Source organism: Thalassophryne amazonica, chromosome 1 (assembly GCF_902500255.1).
Source record: "Thalassophryne amazonica chromosome 1, fThaAma1.1, whole genome shotgun sequence".
NCBI lineage: Eukaryota > Metazoa > Chordata > Actinopteri > Batrachoidiformes > Batrachoididae > Thalassophryne > Thalassophryne amazonica.
In genome coordinates, this window is record NC_047103.1 from 90703586 (window position 1) to 90720600 (window position 17015).

The 17015-nt window shown below is 41.6% G+C and overlaps 1 protein-coding gene and 1 long non-coding RNA gene across 6 annotated transcripts in view; one reads left to right on the forward strand and one right to left on the reverse strand.

Moving 5' to 3' along the window:
• Window positions 1-17015, forward strand: part of jcada (junctional cadherin 5 associated a) — a 147036-nt gene that overhangs the window by 38576 nt on the left and 91445 nt on the right. The gene's annotated exons all lie outside the window — the stretch shown is intronic.
• Window positions 11476-17015, reverse strand: part of LOC117512516 — a 528597-nt gene continuing 523057 nt past the window's right edge. Inside the window, exon 3 of the long non-coding RNA XR_004561312.1 lies at window positions 11476-11529. This is a non-coding gene — a long non-coding RNA (uncharacterized LOC117512516). The remainder of the gene's footprint in view (window positions 11530-17015) is intronic.

Here is a 17015-nt window from a genome sequence, read left to right on the forward strand (position 1 = left end):
AGCACCTGCGTCTGTGTTACGTCTTCTCTCCTGAAGCCGAAGTATTCCCATATTCCAGACGTGCTATTCTTTTTAGGTACAAGTTGTTCGTTGTTTTTGTCCTCGCTCAGTTCATTCTCTCCCGCATCCGCCATGCCTCGTTCAGTGCACTGCTGCTGAGGAGCTGCTCTAGCCAATAGGAAAACAGTATGTACGGGGGTGGGAGGCTGGGCACATTTACTATCGCGTCTGATTGGTCTAACACAGATAAACACAAAACGCATGCTACAGAGCCGAAACTGACATATAAAAATATGAATTTATCGCACGTGTCTGCGATAGACATATCGCACGTGTCATTATCGCGATGACGATATTTTTGCGATATATCGCCCAGCCATAGTCTTATTTTTATAGATGTAAAAGAGAAAAGACAGTGCTCTCTCCGTCTCTCTCCTTCTCAGTGTCATAAAATAAGGAAAATAAGGAATATTAGGCTGCCCAAAAAAACAGCAGCATCTGCATTCTTCATTCTGTGGCCCTTTTTACACCCTTACATGTGGCCCTTATTTAAAGACGAAGGTAGCAAATGTTGTACATGCTGGTTGTAGTGCTTTTTTTTTTCTGAAAATCTTAGTAAAATGGGTCATTCCAGACATTCTTCAGAAGAACAGCTTACTTTGATTAAAAAGGAAGCCAAAGCAAAGCCAACCACCATGAGACTATTGCATAAAGCAAAGAGCAAATAGCAGTGGAGCCACAATGAGGGTAGACAGTGACTCAAATAACCCAGTTGATTGGGGACTGATTTGGGGCAGGTGTGGACTCCATACAGGTTACACTCCAAGGACGTGTAATGAACCCAGAAGAACACCAGAGGGAGGCAGAGAGGAACAGACATTAAGGGACCCACCAGAACACCAGAGGGAGATAAAGAGAAGCAAAGGAATCAAGGGCTGTAGAGTTCAGTGTAGAGTTCAGTGGCTGAGACAGACAGCGTAAATGAGGGCAGAAGAAGAGTGAACACAGAAACAGAAGACAGGCAAAGGAACTGAGAGCAGTGAAAACAGATATAATAAGCAGAGGCTGCCTAAACCATCTAAAACCTGATAAGAGACAGGGCCCTGACATAATATTCCTTTTTCTTCACTTTGTGCAAAGAAATAACAAATTTTCATACATTTTTCTTCATGTTTGATTTGGAATAGAATGTGCAGTGTTCCCAATGTAGTTGTGTGTATGGAAATACGAGAAAAAGCTGTTATAAGGATTTTGAGTTTTACTCACTTTTTAAAACACACTGCTGTTATTTTGAACACAACTGTATCTGCCAAATATAGTCCCCCTGATGTTTTGAGACATAGCTTCAGAGTGCTTTTCTTCATCTCTGACACTGGTATCATAGCATTTTTAAGTTCCAAAATAGTTTGAGAGCGTATTTGCTACAACGTGAAATCATTTCAATCTGACATGGTTTGTTCAGGCTTCACTTATTACACTCTCCAGATGTGCAGCATTATAAAATTATATATCATGATAAATATATCGTTTAAAGTGTCAAGATCGTTAGCTTTGGTTTTGTTTTGTTTCTCTTTTGTCCCTTTTGCGCTCCTCATTCGCAGGCTATTCGGTGATAAGCTCGTTCATCCACCTTTTCTCAACTAATTGTGACTTTTTTCCCTTCATTCAGAAATCGTTGTATACCATGTGACTGGGCCATAACAGTCAGACACACAGCACTCAGTACATTACCTCTTTTGCGGAAACAATAATAATGATAAGAAGAATTTTTCTAGCAATGTATACAAAGTTCTTCCCAACATAAAATACAATACAAAACAAAAGCTAATTAACTAATGAAACTATTTTCTTTAAGTTTTAGTCATTACCGTTATAGTCTTCAAACTGGCAGCATTACTAAATAATAGACCGTATGCGCTGGTCGGAGGGCCCAGGGTATCAACGTCAGCCATCCCCCTTTTTGACAAAATTTGGTTACAAGCCCACCTGAAATTAAATTTTTTTATTAAAGTTTATTACATGCCCAATCAAAAATAAATTAATTTCATGACCCCAACACATGAGAAAAAGCAAAAACTGAGTTTTCACAATGTTTTTCTTGTTTCTTCCACAGTGTCATCAGAGTGCACTGATAGTGGAATAGAAGTTTGTGTTGAAATGTGCTCTTATTTTGAAAGAGTCTTATTAAAGAAAACTGGAAATGATCTAGCTTTGTGAAGGTTGAGATGGAATTCTGCTGTGACGGTTTTTATGCTGCTGACATGAGCACCTTAATGTTGACTGGTCATTCACTGGCAAGCTATGGACATGAACAGGCCAAAACAAGCATCAAGAAAATTCTCTGCCTGATGTCGGCTCAAAGTTTTGTGGATGTGCACAACTTTCTGGCACACACTCAAAAAATGACTCATTGGATGAACTCAATTCAGTTATGTGCAGGCTTTCCATCTATTAACTATATCAATCAATCAATCAATCAATTTTTTTATATAGCGCCAAATCACAACAAACAGTTGCCCCAAGGCGCTTTATATTGTAAGGCAAGGCCATACAATAATTATGTAAAACCCCAACAGTCAAAACGACCCCCTGTGAGCAAGCACTTGGCTACAGTGGGAAGGAAAAACTCCCTTTTAACAGTAAGAAATCTCCAGCAGAACCAGGCTCAGGGAGGGGCAGTCTTCTGCTGGGACTGGTTGGGGCTGAGGGAGAGAACCAGGAAAAAGACATGCTGTGGAGGGGAGCAGAGATCGATCACTAATGATTAAATGCAGAGTGGTGCATACAGAGCAAAAAGAGAAAGAAACAGTGCATCATGGGAACCCCCCAGCAGTCTACGTCTATAGCAGCATAACTAAGGGATGGTTCAGGGTCACCTGATCCAGCCCTAACTATAAGCTTTAGCAAAAAGGAAAGTTTTAAGCCTAATCTTAAAAGTAGAGAGGGTGTCTGTCTCCCTGATCTGAATTGGGAGCTGGTTCCACAGGAGAGGAGCCTGAAAGCTGAAGGCTCTGCCTCCCATTCTACTCTTACAAACCCTAGGAACTACAAGTAAGCCTGCAGTCTGAGAGCGAAGCACTCTATTGGGGTGATATGGTACTACGAGGTCCCTAAGATAAGATGGGACCTGATTATTCAAAACCTTATAAGTAAGAAGAAGAATTTTAAATTCTATTCTAGAATTAACAGGGAGCCAATGAAGAGAGGCCAATATGGGTGAGATATGCTCTCTCCTTCTAGTCCCCGTCAGTACTCTAGCTGCAGCATTTTGAATTAACTGAAGGCTTTTTAGGGAACTTTTAGGACAACCTGATAATAATGAATTACAATAGTCCAGCCTAGAGGAAATAAATGCATGAATTAGTTTTTCAGCATCACTCTGAGACAAGACCTTTCTGATTTTAGAGATATTGCGTAAATGCAAAAAAGCAGACCTACATATTTGTTTAATATGCGCTTTGAATGACATATCCTGATCAAAAATGACTCCAAGATTTCTCACAGTATTACTAGAGGTCAGGGTAATGCCATCCAGAGTAAGGATCTGGTTAGACACCATGTTTCTAAGATTTGTGGGGCCAAGTACAATAACTTCAGTTTTATGAGTTTAAAAGCAGGAAATTAGAGGTCATCCATGTCTTTATGTCTGTAAGACAATCCTGCAGTTTAGCTAATTGGTGTGTGTCCTCTGACTTCATGGATAGATAAAGCTGGGTATCATCTGCGTAACAATGAAAATTTAAGCAATACCGTCTAATAATACTGCCTAAGGGAAGCATGTATAAAGTGAATAAAATTGGTCCTAGCACAGAACCTTGTGGAACTCCATAATTAACTTTAGTCTGTGAAGAAGATTCCCCATTTACATGAACAAATTGTAATCGATTAGACAAATATGATTCAAACCACCACAGCGCAGTGCCTTTAATACCTATGGCATGCTCTGATCTCTGTAATAAAATTTTATGGTCAACAGTATCAAAAGCAGCACTGAGGTCTAACAGAACAAGCACAGAGATGAGTCCGCTGTCCGAGGCCATAAGAAGATCATTTGTAACCTTCACTAATGCTGTTTCTGTACTATGATGAATTCTAAAACCTGACTGAAACTCTTCAAATAGACCATTCCTCTGCAGATGATCAGTTAGCTGTTTTACAACTACCCTTTCAAGAATTTTTGAGAGAAAAGGAAGGTTGGAGATTGGCCTATAATTAGCTAAGATAGCTGGGTCAAGTGATGGTTTTTAAGTAATGGTTTAATTACTGCCACCTTAAAAGCCTGTGGTACATAGCCAACTAACAAAGATAGATTGATCATATTTAAGATCGAAGCATTAAATAATGGTAGGGCTTCCTTGAGCAGCCTGGTAGGAATGGGGTCTAATAAACATGTTGATGGTTTGGATGAAGTAACTAATGAAAATAACTCAGACAGAACAATCGGAGAGAAAGAGTCTAACCAAATACCGGCATCACTGAAAGCAGCCAAAGATAACGATACGTCTTTGGGATGGTTATGAGTAATTTTTTCTCTAATGGTTAAAATTTTGTTAGCAAAGAAAGTCATGAAGTCATTACTAGTTAAAGTTAATGGAATACAAAGCTCAATAGAGCTCTGACTCTTTGTCAGCCTGGCTACAGTGCTGAAAAGAAACCTGGGGTTGTTCTTATTTTCTTCAATTAGTGATGAGTAGAAAGATGTCCTAGTAGTCCCAACTCCAAAAAGCACATCCATGCAACATAATTTAATTTATTTGGGACTACATATATTTATTAAATGGAAATCCAATCCAGTCAGTCAGTTTTTTGAGTACACTATAGATATCAACTGTCAAGGAACACATTTAATGAATGAGAAAAGGCCAGAAAACATAAGTTATTTTTGATTTATCTTTAATTGTGATGAAATCAAACATTTTATTTATTAAAATGGGTATTCCAATGAATGTAATCGACCCACCTCCTCTTCATGCAGAATTTTATGTGGAATGGCCTGGGCTCTCCAGTAGATGAATACAGTAATGTGATAAATACTAGTATCGCTCAACAATGAAAAAAATGGGGTTTTTTTTTGCCATATCACCCTGCCTTAGTTACACATGTCTTGAGATGAGAGGGATTTTTGTGACAGATGTATAATTGTAAAAAGGGTACAGAATTCCCCAAAACACAAGCCCACAAGTTATGTTGCTGAGTTATATTGCACCTGAAATCCCAGACATCATTGGTTTCTCAGAGTCAGTGTGGGTAAAATACAACCAGTGGTTGCTTGATTGATTATTTGTCTGGTCTTAGCCCAAACAGGCCTCGGGCTACATTCTCACAGGCGCCTGTAGAGAGAGAGGCTGATTGGAAACATTTGCGACACCGTTGGTGTGCTTGTGTCTGCATGACGAAACACTTCCTCAGGAAGGAACTGAGATAGGCTTCTGTTGGACACAGTGTTGCAGGGATAAAGAAAAATGGCACACAGAATCAATCTTGGATTTAACACTGGAATTATTGTGTGTGTTGAACTACATTTCTTGCACTTTGTAAACATCACTCCTGTACAAATAAGCCTTTCACATTTACAGATCCAGATCTTCACAAAATTAAACACTTTATTGGATGTATACAGCATGATTATGTTTCAACACAAGTTTTTGAGAAATTGATTGAAATGTCAAACAAGCTGTATCTCATTCTGTCAATCCCAGCCATTGTAAAAATTAGATAGGCTCCTTATCTTGTTAAGACTGATCATTCCATAACATTTCTTGGTAGATTAACTGAAAATGTTTTGAGTGTTCCTGCTAACAAACAACCAAACAAATGGTGATTATGCAACCTCCTTGGCAGAAGTAACAGTGTGCAGATGCTGTTTGCTGATTGTGTTGAAGTGTCATTCCTGAGAAACCCCTGTGCGTGCACTGTTGGAACAGATGTAGGCCAGATACCAAGCCTTGTACACACCCTTTAGGGTCAGTTGTTATGAATCCAAGGAGACTCAGTACAATGTAGTGTAGGGGTGTGGTTATTATGGAATCTATTATTCACAGTTCATTGTTGTTTTGCTTCCAGGCACTGGTGCATGTTTTTTCTGGGATTTTATAAATAAGGTTGCTGACTCCTTGACCTTACCCAATACCCTGTCCATACAAACACTGAACAGAGAAGAAGCCAGAATTCAACCGTGTCAGACTTGTCAGAGACCAGAATCTACTAAAGAGACCGGAGTCTGCCACCATTCTGTACAGCAGTCCCGGTACTTGTGTATAGGCTGGCTATGATGTCCAGCAATTTACTGGGGATCCCACAAATTTTTAGGATGTCCCACAGAGCAGCCCAATCAATTAAAACAAAAGTTATGGAGAATATGAGTGTAGGTCACAGAGAAGCCCAGTTGACTGTTTGGGTGTGAAATCAGACTATTCCAGACACTGAGAACTAAAAAGGTGAGATGAAATTCCATTTAAATTGATCCTTGCAAGTACTTTGCACAGCACAGATAGCAGTGTAATACGCCTGGATTTCGTGTAATCCAGGTGAGAACCCTGATCTTTCCAGAGTGGGTAAAGTCCATCTACAGTGATTGCATGTCTTCCAAATGACAACATAGATTTCTTGGGATGCCTGGAGGACAGCAGGATACAACAAGATAAAAAGTCATCCACAAAGGCCTGTGTGTGTGTGTATGTGTGTGTATATATATATATGTGTATATATATATATATATATATATATATATATACACACACACACACACACATACGAGGTCTGTCCATAAAGTATCGTACCTTTTTATTTTTTTTAAACTATATGGCTTTGATTCATATGTTTTCACGTCAGACAAGCTTGAACCCTCGTGCGCATGTGTGAGTTTTTCCACGCCTGTCGGTGACGTCATTAGCCTGTGAGCACGCCTTGTGGAAGGAGTGGTCCCACCCCGTCGTCGGATTTTCATTGTATGGAAATGGCGGAATGATTTCAATGCTTACCAGTCGAGTGAGTTATAAGAGAAATTGTGGAGAGCTGGGCATGTCCGAACTTGTCCACTGGCACGCCGAAACAGAGGTGTTCCTTTGTCTTGCTTCCAAAGCGAATCGGTCGTGACGCGCGAAGCCTCCGTGCGGCTTTCCATGACAAAATCTCTTGTTAAAAGTGAAATCTGCCAGAAAATGGCTGATGTCCAGCTCTTGTGATAACCAGAGAAAGAGCACACGACGGTCTCGTATCCACAGAGCCATCCGTTTAGAAATGGTCCGGTGGCTTGTACCGCATCGTCGCAGCTCGGAGCGCAGTGCACCGAGCGTCCTTAAAGGGGTCCTTAAAGCTGTATTAACAGACCTTATTCTCTGTGAAGCCCGTAAAATTTTCACCGAAAGCCAGATAAATTTTTCGAATGGTTTCTCGACCTGACTCCAGTTCGTCGTTGTAACCGATTTGAGTGGGCAAATGCTCACATTTGCTGCCGTTTGGCACGTTGGAGAGGTGTTCTCTTCACGGATGATGCGAAGGAGATGTGTTGCACTGCATGAGGCAAATGGTGGTCACACCAGATACTGACTGGTATCCCCCCCAATAAAACAAAACTGCACCTTTCAGAGTGGCCTTTTATTGTGGGCAGTCTAAGGCACACCTGTGCACTAATCATGGTGTCTAATCAGCATCTTGATATGGCACACCTGTGAGGTGGGATGGATTATCTCAGCAAAGGAGAAGTGCTCAATATCACAGATTTAGACTGGTTTGTGCACAGTATTTGAGGGAAATGGTGATATTGTGTATGTGGAAAAAGTTTTAGATCGTTGAGTTAATCTCATACAAAATGGGAGCAAAACCAAAAGTGTTGCGTTTATATTTTTGTTGAGTAAGTCCCTTCAGCAAGAATGGGAAAGAATTCCCTCTACAAAGCTTCAACAATTAGTGTCCTCAGTTCCCAAACACTAATTGAGTGTTGTTTGAAGGAAAGGTGATATAACACAGTGGTAAACATACCACTGTCCCAGCTTTTTTGAAACGTGTTGCAGGCATCCATTTCAAAATGAGCAAATATTTGCACAAAAACAATAAAGTTTATCAGTTTGAACATTAAATATCTTGTCTTTGTGGTGTATTTAATTGAATATAGGTTGAAAAGGATTTGCAAATCATTGTATTCTGTTTTTACTTACATTTTTCACAGTTTCCCACCTTCACTGGAATTGGGGTTGTACATACATGTTATGGCTTTTGTCCGTTTTATACATATAACGGATTTTCTCCATTTTGTGCATATTGTGGATTTTGATTATATCAGACAAAATTCACTGGTCCACCCATTATATACAAGTTTTACTGTATATGGATAAGCAGTTAAAGTGGAAACTGACCGTAAACGCTTGGTTGCCATCATGTCCAAGCCATTGGCCTAGTGTCCAGTGAGGATACAGCGCGTGCTGATAAGGCTACAGAAACATGATGTGAAGAGGACATACACACCTGGAAAGTACATGTTGCAGATGTCCAGAGCAGTGGACAAGCAAGAGAGACTTGATGATGAAAAATGTGCTGGTATTCAACCATATTTTGACATGATGTCATCACTTCCTGTGTCAAGTGAAAGAACAGAACAGATTAGAAAAGAGACTGAAAAGGATGAGAAGTTGAGAGAGCTCAAAAAGATAATCAAAAGAGGATGGCCTGAACACAAAAGGGACTGTCCACGACAAGTGCATAACTATTGGACGTACGAAACAGAGCTGTCAGTTGTTGATGACATTGTGTTTAAAGGCAACAGATTTGTTATTCCAACCTCAGTGCGCAAAGACATGCTACAGAAGATACACAAACGGCACTTTGGGGAAGAAAAATGCAAACTCAGACCAGGTGAAGTTATGTATTCCCATCGAATGAACCATGACATTAGCCACACCGCAGCCTCGTGTGAAATATGTTTGACTTATTGACCTCAAAAGCAAGCACAGCCACTCATGACATACCCTGTGCCCAATAGACCATTTGAAAGAGTTGGAGCAGATGTGTTCGACTGCAATGTTAAAAACCATGTCAGAGTAACAGATAACTTTTCAAACTATCATGCAGTTGTGACACTCCAGACAGTGTCTCGCAAATCAGTCATTGCATTCTTGAAAACAGTCTTTGCAAGACATGATGTGCCAAGTCAGCTGGTATCAGACAATGGTCTACAGTTTGCAATTAGAGAATTTGCTGACTTTGGCTGTGAATTGGGGTTCCAATATACAACATCTAGCACACATTATCCCAGATCAAATAGCCTCACAGAGAGCTCAGTGGAGGTTGTCAAAGGTTTCATAAAGAAAGCACCCTGTTATGTGTCGGACGCAGCCCGGAGAACCGACCAGCGTTTGAAGGACCCAGTATAAAATAAGCAGAGCACGGTACAAAGGATAACAGAGTTTAATGAACATAACAGTGCTGTGAAAAATATAAAAGTGCGCGGTCTGGCGTGGTGGATTGCGGTGCGCTCCCAGCAGCGCTAACGGTCCGGAGCCAGAACTGGTTCGGACCCAAGGACCCCGCCGACACCCCCCAGGTGGCCGTGACAAACCGAGTCTGTGAAAGAAGGAATCATTATGTGAGTCCACACTCAACACACAGAGAGAACGCTCAAAGGTGTACAAACAGCAAACACTTCCTGGCTTAATTACTAATCAGCTTCCCACCCTGCAGGCATGGAACATCCAGTTCACAAAACTCCACAGCAGTGGAAGCTGATTAAACGACTACATACAGCTCAATATAATAAGGTGTGAGGGACACCATATTTACTGACTGTATAAATGTTAGTCACAAAATCTAACGTACCTCAGGAAGTGTGCTGATGAGCGTGAGACCTCACCCCCTCCTCTTTCACAGACCATGCATCAAACCTGGACGTTCTCTGCATCCACTGATGATGAGATGGCTCTCGAGACACAATCTCACCCGTCTGGTCACAAGGTCGAGTCTCTGGCAAATACACACTGTGTACTCCAGTCTTAAATGCCACCATGTTCCAATCCATGTAGATGCACCACAGCTGTGAGTCCTGACGAGCCGCAGGTGATCAGCCTCAGGTGATCAGGGTGAGGTCCTGATAAACTCAGCTACACAGCCACTCAGTCCCAAATGCAAGCCACCTGGAAGGAAAAACAAAAGACAGAAACAAAAAGGCAGCCAGGCCCCCCAGCCATACAACAGCACCCATGCAGATTTTTATCAGAGTTTAATGATCTGTTGAAGTGTGCCACTGCAGAATCACTTATCACCAGCCCAGATGCAGATGGAATGACCCATAAGCGCAAACTTGCCAGTACGGTGTCATTTGTTGACACCAAAAGGAGCACACAGAGTCAAAACTGATAAAACATCCAAGGATCAGTGGAAAGAGAATTAACACCACATTTGTATCAGATCCAGACAGACCATAGAACATTGCTATCAAGCCACAAGTGTCAAGCCAGTGTTCTGTTCAACAGCCTGACAGTACACTTGAACATGTGGACACCACAAATAACCTGGCTGAGGAACCACTACAAAGCCAACCGCCATATCCTGTTGTGCCAAGCGTTACCAGTTCAATAAAAACACATGAAGACGTCTGGCAGACCAAGGTGAAATGTTCAAGTTCCTAAAAGACTCGTAGAGAGCTGCTGAGTTGTTGTTAAAAAAAAGTTATTTTTTGTTTTAAAGGGAGGAGATGTGTTGTTGGTTGTTGTAAACTACTTTTCGCAGGCTGCTCAGGGGGAGTTCCTGTAGAATGAACATGGCAGCAGTAAACATTTAGAGAGAAACCCATGCAGACCGTCAGAGCCTTCCTTTAAATGCACTACCAAGCATAAGAGTACACAGTCCAGTTGGTGGCAGTAATACACAAGCATATTTGCCAACTGACATTTAGGCCCCTGAAGGGGAAGACGTTAACATCATGATAACTTAGATAATGTGAGATTAAATTAAATTGTCAATGACAGCATCTCCAGTAACCTGTCTGCATCAGAATTAATGCCGTTACAACAAGTCATCATAACACAAAATCACACTTAATGTAATTTAAGTCCCTTTGGCTGCTTACTTGCACTCAAGTCGCCACAGCAAATTCGAGGTGGATCTGCATGTTGAATTGGCACAGGTTTTACACCGGATGCCCTTCCTTACACAACTTCACATTACATGGAGAAATGTGGCAGGGTTAGGGGTTTGAACTGGGAACCTTCTGCACTGAAACCAAGTGCACTAAACACTTGGCCACCCTGCACAAAATCACACTTATGTAAACTTTGCACTTGATCTGTGATTCACATGCACGCAGAACTGCGAGAGGTGAGACCTTGAGCTGTGCAACTATGATCTGTCGAACTATACTGAGACCAATTAGACTATGGCTGGATAGTTTACCTCTTTTATGGGAAATACTGAAATGGTGCTTGAGTTACTGGTGATCCCTGAAACAGAGCTGGAAAACCATCCTACCACATATTTGTTGTATCCACCCATTAAACCATCTGATTCTAATTAGTTCAACTCTTTAGGTTGGTAGATGAGCTAATCACCTGTTTTAGGCGCATGGGTAGAAGCAGTACATGGTTGGGCTTTTACTCACTGAAGCCAGGATTTTACACCTTTGCCCTGAAATTGTGCTTAAGTTACTGGCAATCTATAGTGGACATTATTATCACTTACTGAGGCATTGCTGGGCCGGTAGCATAGATTTACATTTATGCTACCTGTCTATACCTGCTCACAGTTGCATAAATTGATGACGTCATAGCATGTGTACCCCAAGAACTGTGCGCAGACGATAACATGAAAAGGCGAGAAGTGTGTGTTGGTTCCCATATGGATATTCCGGATGATTTTATCATGGATAGTCCGACAATGAACAGCAGCCAAAGCAGCCAGCTTGATGAGGATGCACTGGCGAATTTGGAGAGCAGCACGGTACCAGCCAACGCAACAAAAGTTAAAGTGAGCCAGCTTTTTATGTATGTTTGTTGGGTATCGTGCGTTTTGAAATGACATTAAATATTGTTAATGTGATTCCACATGTTGTGTATCTCAGTAAGTGATAATAATGCAAATAGCATGCAGTTGTCGTGCGGTATAGATTTTCAGAGTCCCTTCCTCCATGCCTAGTTACCCGGTCATTATCTGTCATTTTGGGTGACTGGGCACGGACGTTGGGCCTCTGAAAATGCATACTGCCCTCCAAAAGCATGTTATTGTATTATTATTATCACTTTAACGGGGCGTTGCTAGGCCGGTATAGATTTACGTCAGCGGTATCTGGCTATACCCGCCCACTGTGCATAAACAAATGACGTCATAGCGCGCGCAGCCCAAGAACTGTCTGCAGAGGGGGAAAAAAAAACTGTCCGCAGAGGAAAAGATCAAATCAGTTTTATTTATATAGCGCCAAATCACAACAAACAGTTGCCCCAAGGTGCTTTATATTGTAAGGTAAAAGCCATACAATAATTACAGAAAAACCCCAACGGTCAAACGACCCCTATGAGCAAGCACTTGGTGACAGCGGGAAGGAAAAACTCCCTTTTAACAGGAAGCAACCTCCAGCAGAACCAGGCTCAGGGAGGGGCAGTCTTCTGCTGGGACTGGTTGGGGCAGAGGGGAGAGAATCTGGAAAAAGACATGCTGTGGAAGAGAGCAGAGCTCAGTCACCAATGATTAAAAGCAGAGTGGTGCATACAGAGCATTCTACTCTTACAAACCCTAGGAACTGCAAGTAAGCCTGCAGTCTGAGAGCGAAGCGCTCTATTGGGGTGATATGGTACTAAGAGGTCCCTAAGATAAGATGGGACCTGATTATTCAAAACCTTATAACTAAGAAGAAGAATTTTAAATTATATTCTGGAATTAACAGGGAGCCAATGAAGAGAGGCCAATATGGGTGAAATATGCTCTCTCCTTCTAGTCCCTGTCAGCACTCTAGCTGCAGCATTTTGAATTAACTGAAGGCTTTTCAGGGAACTTTTAGGACAACCTGATAATAATGAATTACAGTAGTCCAGCCTAGAAGAAATAAATGCATGAATTAGCTTTTCAGCATCACTCTGAGACAAGACCTTTCTAATTTTAGAGATATTGTGCAAATGCAAAAAAGCAGTCCTACATATTTGCTTAATATGCGCATTGAAGGACATAACCTGATCAAAAATGATCAGGCGAGAAGTGTGTTTTGGTCCCAATATGGATATTCCAAATGATTTTCTCATGGATAGTCTGACAATGAACAGCAGCTAAAGCAGCCAGCTTGATGAGGACGCACTGCTGAATTTGAACAGCAGCGCGCACGCCAGGTGACAAGGCAGAAGTTAAGTGAGCCAACTTTTTATGTACGCGTTACATGTTGTGTATCTCAGTAAAAAGTGCTAATAATGCAAATAACATGCTGTTGTCATGCGGTATGCATTTTTCTGAGTCCCTCCGTCCATCCCGTCGCCCACAATGACAGCTATTCGCCCTTGTCTAACTCGGGCGAATAGCTGTCATTTTGGGCGACTGGGCATGGATGTCAGGCCGCTGAAAATGCATACCGCCCTCCAAAAGCATGCTATTGTATTATTATTATCACTTTACCAGGGCGTTGCTAGGCCGGTATCGTAGATTTACATCGACGCTACCTGGCTATACCCGCCCGCTGTGCATAAACAAATGGCGTCATAGTGCGCACAGCCCAAGAACTGTCCGCAGAGGGGGGGGAACTGTCCGCAGAGTAAAAGATGAAAAGGCGAGAAGTGTGTTTTGGTCCCATTATGGATATTCCGGATGATTTTCTCATGGATAGTACGACAATGAACAGCAGCTAAAGCAGCCAGCTTGATGAGGATGCACTGCCGAATTTGGAGAGCAGCGCAAGTGCCAGCCGACACGACAAAAGTTAAGTGAGCCTACTTTTTATGTACACGTTACGTGTTGTGTATCTCAGTAAAAAGTGATAATAATGCAAATAACATGCTGTTTGTTGTGCGGTATGCATTTTCTGAGTCCCTCGTCTAACTCGACTAACTCGGGCAAATATCTGTCATTTTGGGCAACTGGGCGTGAACGTCGGCCCTCTGAAAATGAATACCGCTCTCCAAAAGCATGTTATTGTATTATTACTACATTATACATCACCAGAATCAACGCATGTCTTCAAATGGTGGAATCAGCAGGCAAACCTGAAACCAGATACCTGGGTTATCACTTTTTTCAACATCATTGCTGCACTATAACATTGAGTATCTAACTATCAGGACTGTGAATGCACCATGAGCAGACATAGTTAGAGCGCATCTGTATTTAAAACAGTTCCAATTTCCACCAAATGCACCAACAACTTCTTTTGCAGTTTCGTTTGAATGGCCTTCCAGTTCTTTGCCTCTCCTCCCACTGTTGCACTCTGTGCATGCATACGAGGTCTATTAGAAAAGAAACCGACCTTATTATTTTTTTCAAAAACTATATGGATTTGAATCACGTGTGATTGCGTCACACAAGCTTGAACCCTCGTGCGCATGCGTGAGTTTTTTCACGCCTGTCAGTTGCGTCATTCGCCTGTGGGCAGGCTTTGAGTGAGCACTGGTCCACCCCTCCTGTCGGAATTCCTTTGTCTGAGAACTTTCTGAGAGACTGGCGCTTTCCTTGATCAAAATTTTTTCAGAAACTGTAAGGCACATCCAAGTGGACACCATTTGAGAAATTCAAACGGTTTTCGGTGAAAATTTTAACAGCTGATGAGAGATTAAGGAGTGTTACTATCGCTTTAAGGACAGCCCACGGCGCCGGACGGCGCGCCACGCCCCGAGCCGCCGTCGTCAGCCTGTTTCGAGCTGAAAACTTTCAAATTTAAGCCTCTGTTGACCCAGGACGTCGTGAGAGAGCAGAGAAGTTTCAGAAGAGGTCGGGATCAGCAGTTTATCCGGACATTACACTGTTAAAGGAGATTTTGTAATGAAAGACGTGCAGACGGATTCGCGCGTCGGCACGCAGCCGCTCATCGCACGGTGCCACAGAAAAACACCTCCGTGTTGATAACCATTCGTAAGATTCAGGCGGTTTTTGATGGCTTTCAGTCGAGTGAGTATCCGAGAAATTGTTTAACAACTGGGCATGTTCAAACTTGTCCTGTGAGACTTCCACGTGATTCAAATCCATATAGGTTTTGAAAAAAATAATAAGGTCGGATACTTTTCTAATAGACCTCGTATATAAATGTGTGAATTTTTTCAATGTGCGTTCCAGTTCTATAGAATATCACCTTGTCTTTGGGTTGCATTCACTGGTTGCACGTCTGCACAGAGACCGTCGTGTTATTGGTGCCTCCCATCCAGCTACAGGAATGTTTATTGAACATCTAGTATTTTTCTACCGTGATCTTGAGATAAAGGAGAAACTACTGAGCAGTAGTTTCCCTGGGTATGTGAGCACAGGGTGTCATTTTGCCGCAGAGAGAAACACTGCATAACTTAATGCAACTGTGACTGTATAAAGCTGACTAAGTAAGTTCTTCTCACCATGGTGAACACAGTATTACTGTCCTTCATGCTTTCAGAACAGGGGTCACAAAGTTGTTTTTTTTTTTTTTATTAAATCTCTTTATTAAGGTTTTTTTCTTTTTTGACACATACAAAATTAGGAACAAATACAAAAAATACAGAGAGTTGAGAAAAGAGAAAGAAGAGAAGAAAAAGAGAAAGAAAGAATGAGAGTGGGGGCGGGTCACCTATCACAAATATAATTCACTTTACCTGTTAAAGTAATCTAGGAACGGTTGCCATATCCCGTAGAATGTGTCCACCTTGCCTTTCAGCTCAAATTTAATTTTTTTCTAATTGTACATGTTTCATTATATCCAGTAATAAATTAGTAAAGGAGGGTGGGTTCTTTTGCTTCCAGTTCAACAGTATTAATCTTTTAGCCAGAAGCACCACAAATTTTATTACAGTTTTTTGTTTAATTAAAAGATTAGTTGTAATTGGGGCAACACCAAATAAGGCAAGAACCGGGTCTGGGACTAAACGTATATGGCAAATCTCAGAGAGCATCTGAAATACCATTGTCCAGTAATTGTAGATGTTTGGACAGCTCCAAAAGGTATGAGCCAATGAGGCCAGACTCTGGCCACAACGGTCACATGATGGGTCTGTCCCAGGAAACATTTTAGTCAAACGTTGCTTGGACAGATGAAGTCTATGCAAAACTTTAAATTGCAATAATCCGTGTCGAGCGCAGATTGAAGATGAGTGGACATTATCCTGAGCCTTGTTCCATTGGGAGTCCGATATGTTTACTCCAAGGTCCTTTTGCCAAGCTTCCTTCAGGTGGCCTAGAGAGGGCAGATATTCCATATCTGACAGATCATTATAGACCTTAGAAATTGAGCCCTTTGTCAGTGGGTCATTTAAAATAATTGAGTTCAACTCGTATTCAGGAGGTCGACCGGGAAAAGAGGGAAACATCTCCTTCACAAAGCTGCAGACTTGTAAAAATTTAAAGAAATCTCCCCTGTTAATGTTATACTTCTCTTTTAGTTGATCAGAATTAGCAAAAGTGCCTTGTATAAAAAGGTCACGAACACAGTGTATCCCTTTAGTTTCCCATTGCTTAAAAGATGTACCTATAAGCCCTGGGGCAAACTCATGATTACCCATTATTGGAGCGAGCACTGAACTCATCTTCCAACCGAGGTGTCTCCTAAGCTGGCACCAAATTTTTACTGAATGATTAACAATTACATTTTTCACTCTTGAAATAGATGTATTACAGAAGAATAGACCAGTGCCCGCAGTGAAGATGGGTGACAGCTATGATTTTCCATCTCAACCCAGTTGACCCCTGGCCCACCACACCAAAAAGACAAAGAACATATATTACAAGCCCAATAATATAACTGAAAGCGAGGCAACCCCATGCCCCCGAGTGTTTTTGGTCTCTGCAGAAAAGATTTCTTGATTCTAGGAGTCTTCTTGTTCCAAATGAATTGAGAAATCAAGCCGTCTAATTTTTTGAAGAATGTTTTTGAAATGAAA